General features: G+C 37.2%; 1 long non-coding RNA gene across 1 annotated transcript; it reads left to right on the top strand.

Moving 5' to 3' along the window:
* The first annotated feature begins 2,757 nt into the window (after nt 1-2,757).
* On the top strand, nt 2,758-4,646 carry LOC121156219. The gene is made up of 3 exons (XR_005883830.1): nt 2,758-2,804; nt 4,020-4,080; nt 4,619-4,646. It is a non-coding gene; the product is annotated as an uncharacterized LOC121156219 (long non-coding RNA).
* Nucleotides 4,647-8,317: the final 3,671 nt, after the last annotated feature.

Here is an 8,317-nt window from a genome sequence, read left to right as displayed (position 1 = left end):
ATGTATTGTGCCACATTTTGGTGGTTGTTAGTTAATTAGCTACTTACTGTGATGCCCAAGCATAGTACTGAAATGTCTTGCACTGTCCTACGCGTAAGCAGGATACTATGTTTTTCCTTTTTTAAAGAGAATGTATTTGTGTGAGATAAATTTTGTTTTGGCATTAATTACAGTGCTATTGACTCTGAGCCCAATGTTAATAAGTCAATAATACTATATTAAATGAATCAAAACTAAAGCAAACCTAGAATATAGTAAGTATTGGTTGACTGATGAAAGTGTTTTGTTATAATCTAGCGGAAATGTTTCCTAGTGTTTTCCTTAGAAGTAATGATACACCATTTAACACTTCAGGATTTTTTCACTGATAAAGTATTTTCTTAATTCCTTTTACGGTCTAAAGTTAGACACCAGGGAACACAGAATTACTGAGAGAAAGACAAAGAAATTTATTGAAAGAGACAAAGGAAAATGAACTAGCTGCTGGTTCATTCCGCAAAAGTCTGCAAGACCACAGAGCTTCTCCCGGGACAGAGATCTGTCTACTGTTTTCCTCCTAGGATAGCTGAAACAGTCAGGGCTGGGGCAGAGCACACAAGCTTCATCCTGGTCTCCCGTTTGGGTACTAGGCATCTCAGATATCAGGTACCCTCCTTGCAGAGCTGATTTAGTCATTAATATGAGTATCTGCAAGGCGTATGAGCAGCTTATGTTAAAATCTCAGGGCTCTATAAGTACATACTATTGCAAGTAGTATGCACACTAGTAGAAACAGGCAGTACTTATTATACTACTAGCAAAATTGACTTTGGTTACAGTATGATTTTGCTTCTTTCTGATTTGAACCAGAACCCAACTCAAGACTTAAAACTGATTTTAAATGATTTATTCATTTACTTATTTGAAAATTAGCATTAGAGAGAGGGAGAGGAGCCTTGCATCTGCTGGTTGATGCTTCACATACCTGCAGCAGCCAGCGTTGCGCCTGGCTGAGGATCTGCATGTGGGATTCCCACATCATTAACCACCAATCTAAAATGACTTAAACATGGTTTGTTGTGGCTGACTCCTGTGTATCAAATATAATGCTGCTTTATAGAAGAGTCTTGGTAAATAGTATTTATCCGTGCTATTTCATTTATTTTACCTTTTTAATTTGCATTTCATTTTATGACACAATTTCAAAGGCTCTGGGATTCCCCCAACCCCTCCTTATACCTTCCCCCCAGGGTGGATTCCTCCACCTTGTTGCAGTAATAGAAAAATCCAGTCAAGACTCTTTCATTGCAGGCATGTACCATGCATATAGAGTCCAGCATCTTAATGTCCATATAAATTCAACAGTTTCTTGGGGGGAACATCTGTGGTCTAAAAGCAGAGCTGGCAGAATATCATCCCGATCAATTAAGGACACAACATAACATCAACAATAATTTACAACATTATGGAGTTAATTGACATGGTATTGAGTAACCAATATGTTAGAAGATGCAGGTTTTTAACCACATCCTGTGATTACTTCATTGACATTTCTATTTTAGTTTATACACAGCTGGCTGCTATACACCTTAAAATGGCTATAGGGTACTATTCAGCTGTCTCATGTCTATTTTCATTTTAGTATTTAGCAGTTTATAGTGTTGAAGCATAATTTTTACTGAACTTGGCAGATTTTAGATAGTCTAAACTGGCTTATAATTCTAACAAGCCATATGTCAACAGTTGAGGTACAGAACAGTTTTAGGAGGGGTGTACAGAGAAATCTTCAATACCTTAGTGAGGAGTAACTTATCTTTGTGTCCTACCTAGTAAGGTATATGTGAGTCCTAGCTGACCTTTTCCTGTCTGGTTCTAAGCTTTCCTTGTTGTTCTCTGACTATCTAATCTAATTTGGGGAGGAGAGTGGCTCCGGAGCGACCCTGATGATCATTGCAAGAGAGAGTGGGGATCCAAAGCTGGAACTAAGTATGGAGCAGAGAAAGCTCCCTTCTTGAGTTTTGAAGGGAATTTACTGTTCTTCTCTTTCTGCACACTGCTCAGGGCTCCTGGCTATTGTTCCAATGACATTAGATCCTGTGAGGAAGGATCTGGGCTTCTTCCATCCCATGTGGGAGATCTTGGCCTGTGAGGATGGAGTTATTGCCCTACGAAGGCAGTCCAATTCCCCGAGGTCTCCTTGGCAGTTGGGATATAGCTCTTGGTGCCTGTATTGATAGTCCTTGGTGAGGATCCAGGAGTCTCCAGGGTTGGTATACAAGCCTCCTCCTGTCCACCTGCTCCACTTTGGGCCCCTCCCCCACACTTTGTGCATTTGACCTCCTGTTAAGAGGTTGTCAGGATTACTCTTGATTCCTCCTGTATGTCTTTATGGTTTTGCTAATGTCTAATGCTGATTCGAGTCTGTTATCTATAAGTTATCTGTTATATTCATTTTTTTACCTTTTCAATCTTATTTCTGTGCCAAATTCATTCACAAAACTCTGGAGACCGTTGTGATAGCAGGATTATTTTAAGAGGTGTTGCTTTGAAATTTGAGTGTGTAATGTTAATTCTACATCAGAAATGCTTGCATATTAGTTTTTCATGTTGTTTTTGCAGTTGTAATTGTGGATATTTTTATGGGAGACTCCAGTTTTGATACAGTTAAAACACTATAAGTCTTTATGACATGCCTTGAATGTATTATTAATTTTCACTTTTGCTTTAAGGAACCTGCTGATCGAGGAACACTGCCACATAGAGGAAAAAACCATCTCGATTGTTGATGCAAATTTCAAATCTACAAGAGGAGTTGACTTATATTGGTATTAATGCTTTTTCTTTTGTGTCCTGGAGAATAGCCAGAAAAATATTTAAGCAGCCAAATATAAGTAGCATATTTTGCTACTTTTTAATTCCAAGTTCTTGCTGTAATGAAATTCCATACAAAACCTTAAAAGGAAAAACAATACCCTTATGCATGTGATTTTTAATCTCATGTTTGAATATGGACCAGTCTTACCTATTACATCAAGGAATTTATGAATAGACACTTATTTCAAGGTTTTTACTCTTTAGTTCCAATGGAGAAGAATGTGTAGGACATGAAGGAATCCAGCAATTATGTTATAAAGGAATGTATGAGCCATACTTAGTATTATTTGTATAGTTTATAAGAGAGTAAGTTTAGTTTTTACCTTGGAGCTTTCCTTACTTGGCCAAAGGGGATACTGGAAAGCCTAAAGACAAAGGGTAAGATTCAGCTGTATTTGCATGCTTGGAGTACTTCATTATATGTCAGGAAGAGTAAGGTTGGGTTGGGTCTTATTTTAATGAAGGAAGTAGCTGATTTGTCTTCTTTTTGATTTATTCACTTGAAAGACAGAACAAAGATAGAACCTGGAGGTAGGGGTGGAGTAATACACACACAAGCACACAGAATGGGAGAGAATGACACTTCCATTTGCTGATGAACTCTCCAAATGGTCACAACACCCCAGGCTAGGTCAGTCTGAAACCAGGAGCCAAAAGCTTCCTTTGGAACTCCCCCGTTGATACAAGGGCATGAGCAGATAGCCAGCATCCTTTACTTTTTCAAGCACATTATCGCAGTGCTGGATTGTATGTGTAGTAGTAGCTAGGATTATCAGGTATCCATATAGTTATCAGGTGATGTAGGTTGCCCTCGGTGCCACAGCATCAGTCCCATATGGGTAGTCTGATAAGATATGTAATTTTGTGAGGGAAATAATTCATTTCCTATAGCCACTTAAACATTATGAATATCTGGATGAATCTTCCATCATGTACTTACAATACTGTATGAAATATTGTTTTAGGAAAGTTTAATGAGTAGAATTTACATTAGATGAAGAAAAAATGAGAATTCTATTTGATATTTCTCAGCATGTGCAGTTTTTGTTATTTGTTCCAGGAAATAGAGTGTTCTTGATGTTGTAATGCATGTTTTTAAAGTAGAGTATATTATTTTATTACAGTGATTACATATGAATAATTGAAAATTTATATCTTCTAAACAGTAAAAAAGCCAAATATACTGAAGAAAGAGTGCAAAGAACCACTGTTTATTACCAAGGAAGGGTAAGTGTGTGTGTGTGTGTGTGTTTGTTTAGTCTGTGAGTGTGTTGTGCATGTTTAGGTGTGTGTGTACATATTTATTGGAACCTGTGTCTTTATGTAGAATGGAAAGGGAAAAGTGATTCCTTTACTAGTTTTATATCTTTCTTGAAGTGTTACATGTGGTATTCAGTCATTTCCATGTTTTCAGTGTTTCAAAGAATGTGGCAAATGGAATTACATTGCAGAAATAAAAATAGATTCTAAATCACCAGTTGGGTCTCATATTCAGCCAGGCTAGTTATCTGTTCATTGACAGTTCCTTTTGTGGCTGATTACTGACAAGGGAACATAAACTAAAAGTGTATGAATTACAAATTTTAGCTGCTTTTAGTGTACTTACACACAATTGATGATGTGTCCATGAAATTTTGCATAAAGTTGTCTTTACTGACACAAAATGTGTGTGGAATATTTCTTAGCTTGTGAGTTACTTCCTATGTTAAAGACAGGATGTTCTTTTTGTTTAAGAAAACTAATTTTCAAGCATTCTGTTTTTCAGGTTATTCATTATAAGAAAAAAGCCCACCAAAATTGGGTAAGTTTCAAATTGCCTTAAAGATTTTTCTATTTCTTAAAATAAATTCTGCTTTTCCTTCAGGAAGATAATGCTGGGGATTTAAATTTATGAAAAAGATAGTATATAAAAACCAATAGTGGTATTACATTCCATTTGGAGAAATAATATAATTATCAAATGGTGGTTATTTCCACAGTCTTCTTTCAGCATTTTTCTTCCTCAAAAGTAGCCTAGAAGAGGGTTAGAGGGTTAGAGGAACTTGGTGCATATGCTCATGTTTATGTATTTACATTTTGGGACATTGGATTGCCCCTTGTTATCTAGAGGAGCCAGAAAGGTCTCTGGATCATTTTACTCAATTGTCAAACAAATTGGATTGGAAAAAGAGCTAGCTAAAGCCCTTTCTAGTTCTAAAATTGAGGGTTCTATTAAGTGATTCTCAGTGTTGGTACAAATTAAGGAAAGGGTCATCCAGGGAACTAGTTGTCTGTGCTGCAGAGGAACTGCATGATGAGGAAGTGAAGTGGCTGTAACTTGGAGCAGTTAGAAGGAAGAGCAGAGATGGAGCTGTTGGCAGTAGCTGTCCACTGGGAGTGCCTGTCACAGGGAGGTGGAGACAGCATTCAGGGATGTTTGTCAAGTGCTTGACACTGACAAACATGAAATCAATGTTAACTGGTGTTACCATTGCTATTATAGTGAAGACTTGTAGATGTTAGGGCAGTCTGAGAGGAGCATAGAATGAGAGAGTGGTATATTGAATGTCAGGTCCCTCCCCTTTCTGACATTCTGTTTGTTTTGGTTTCAAGAGTTCAAGTGAAGATTCATTAGTGAATTAGCTAGGATCATTATCGATTCAGTTTTCTTCACCATTTCTCGCCACTTTCTAAATACGTACGCATATTATTTTCAAAATTTATTCATTTTATATGAAAAGACAGATTTACAGAGAACAGGGATACAGAGAGAAAGATCTTCCATCAGCTGGTTGACTCCCGGTGGTCGCAATGGCTGGAGCTGAGCCAATATGAAGCCAGTTGCCAGGAGCTTGTTTTGAATCTTGCATGAGAGTGTGTGGTTTCCCAAGGCTTTGTGCCATACATTACTGGTTTCCCCAGGCCACAAACAGGGAGCTGGATGGGAAGTGGAGCAGCTGAAACATGATCTGGTACCCATATGAAATCCTGACGCATGCAAGGCAAGAATTTATTTTTTTAACTATGAGGATGATGTGTATTAAATTCTTGCTATTTTAGGCAAGACACTTAAAAGTAGCTTGCTCATGTTCCTTACTAAACCCATTTAATAAGTATAAATTGGATTATACCATTTCAGATTTTATGATGAGAAACAGCCCAAGATCACATAATTAGATAGTGCCTGACACCCATGTGGGAGACCCAGATTGAATCCTGGGTTTTTCTTTAGTCTGGCCTGTATCTGGCTGTGTGGCCGATGAGAAGAGAACTGGTGTTGGAAAAAAAAAAATGTCTCATTACTATTCAAATAAAAGAATAAGAAAGGTCTTGTGATTATTGCATGCTGTTGATATTCACTAGGTTGTGCAAGCTTTGTTCTCTGTGACATTTGATTTTATCTTTACCTCTTACTGAATAAAATGGGATATGATTTATGCAGCACCATGAACTTACTGGAAGTGCAACATGCATTGATAATTTCATCTATTTTTTTAAAAAATAGCATTTAGCCACATGCTGCAGAACTGTTTTAGACCTTTATGGTTTCACAGAGTCATAGTGAATTTTCTGTAGAGATGATCGCCTTGAGGCAACTATGCAAAGCTGCCATGTGTAATGATTCTGAGTCTGTGTTGCAGTTGCCTGAGGCTTGCATCCTCCCACATTGCCCTTAGCCTCTTACTTGACTAATCAAACAGTCCCCCATCTCACATCAGAGAGCAGCATTCATTGGCAAGTGCACAAGTCATCTCCAGTTTTAGGCCCATGTCATCTGCTTACCTGAAATATTTCCTTTTCTAAAAGATCCTTCAATTCAAAATGTTTTATCTGCATTTTGTATAAGTGGACACATACATTGACAGTGATATTTGTATGCTCTAGGATGTTCATGCTCATTTTCATCTAACATTTGTCTGCATGTTTCTCCGTCTTTTGTTATTTTTCAGTGGGCAGCTCGGTTTGCCGAGAGAGAACTCCATAACTTTAAGAAAGAAAATGTATATAAAAGCAAAAAGTAAGTTTCTTAGTGGTAACACTTAACAACTTTTAGCTCTTTTATTGTTACTTTCTTAATTAGGTAATATTATAGGGATAAATAATGAAATTTCAGTGAATCCAGCATTTTTCATTGTGAAGTATTTACTCGTTTTGACCATTGTTTTAAATATTTACGTCGCCTGAGTGTTTAATTTTCCTTCATAATGCTTTTTTGCATTATATAATTGGTTCCACTTCCCTTTTCCGTGTGCAAATTGCCACTGCCCAGTTATTCCTCATCTTCATGAAAAAATGTCATTTGCCTTATTGTCAAGTTGACTGCTAAAGCCATGCTTTTCTTCTGTTACGTGTATTAGTAAGATTTTTGTGATGTTATAACACTTGAGAGGAACTTCTTAGGAACGTAGATTTATTTTGCCTCACAGGAGACACATCATCAAAAACTGTGTGATGTTTTGGGTTCAAGATCTGTTGTGGCACCTGTACAGTAGAGTAGCCATTCATTACACAGCCAAGTAGTCTCTTACTCCATCACTATACATTCCCTTAAGCCAGAAATAAGTTTGATAACAAATATGATGTTAAAGCAAAGACAAAACTAAACAAAAATACAGTATCAAAGATGCCATTGAATAACCAATTCATAGGTGATGAAAAGAAAACACAGAAGTCTACTTTTCATGATGGTTTCCTTATATTAGAGAGAACATATGGCATTTATCCTTTTGGGTTTGACTTATTTTACTGAAGAGGATGGTCTCTAGTTCTGACCATCTAGTTGCAAATGATATGATTTCCTTCTTTTTATTGGCTGAGTAGTACTCCATAAAATAGAGGTACCACTCTTTATTTAACCACTCCTCTTTGCACTTGCATCCAGATTGTTTCCATGTATTTTCTAGTGTATATTGTGTTGCTGTGAATATAGGATTATAGCTGCCTGTCATATATGCAGTATTCATTTCCTTTGGGTATATTCCTAGTAGTGGGATACCTGGTTCCTGAGGCAGGTTCATTTGCAATTCTCTAAGTACTATCTGTGCTGATTTCCACAATTGCCGTACTAGCCTGTACTCCCACCAGCCGTGAAGGAGGATATTTTTCTTCCCGCTCCCCTGCAAGCAGGTGTTGTTAGTTGAGTTCTGAATGTAGGCCAATCTGAATGAAGGTAGATGGTACCTCAGCATGGTTTTAATGTGTATCTCCCTGACTGCTAGGGAGCCTTAGTATCTTTTAATATGTCTGTTAGCCATTGGATCTCTTCTTTTGAAAAAAAACCACTGTTTATATCCTTTGCCCATTTTTCACAGGGTTGCTTTATTTATTTATTTATTTTCTGTCCCTGGGTTTCTGAAGCTCTTTGTAAATCCTGGACATTAGTCCCCTATCACCTGTGTAATTTGCAAAAATTTTCTCCTATTCTGTTAATTGCCTCTTCATTTTGTTAATCATTTCCTTTTCTGTATGGAAGATTTTTAGTCCC

The sequence above is a fragment of the Ochotona curzoniae genome, unplaced genomic scaffold (assembly GCF_017591425.1).
Source record: "Ochotona curzoniae isolate NIBS_2020 unplaced genomic scaffold, NIBS_Ocur_1.0 contig_332, whole genome shotgun sequence".
NCBI lineage: Eukaryota > Metazoa > Chordata > Mammalia > Lagomorpha > Ochotonidae > Ochotona > Ochotona curzoniae.
This window is presented reverse-complemented; position numbering and strand designations above follow the sequence as displayed.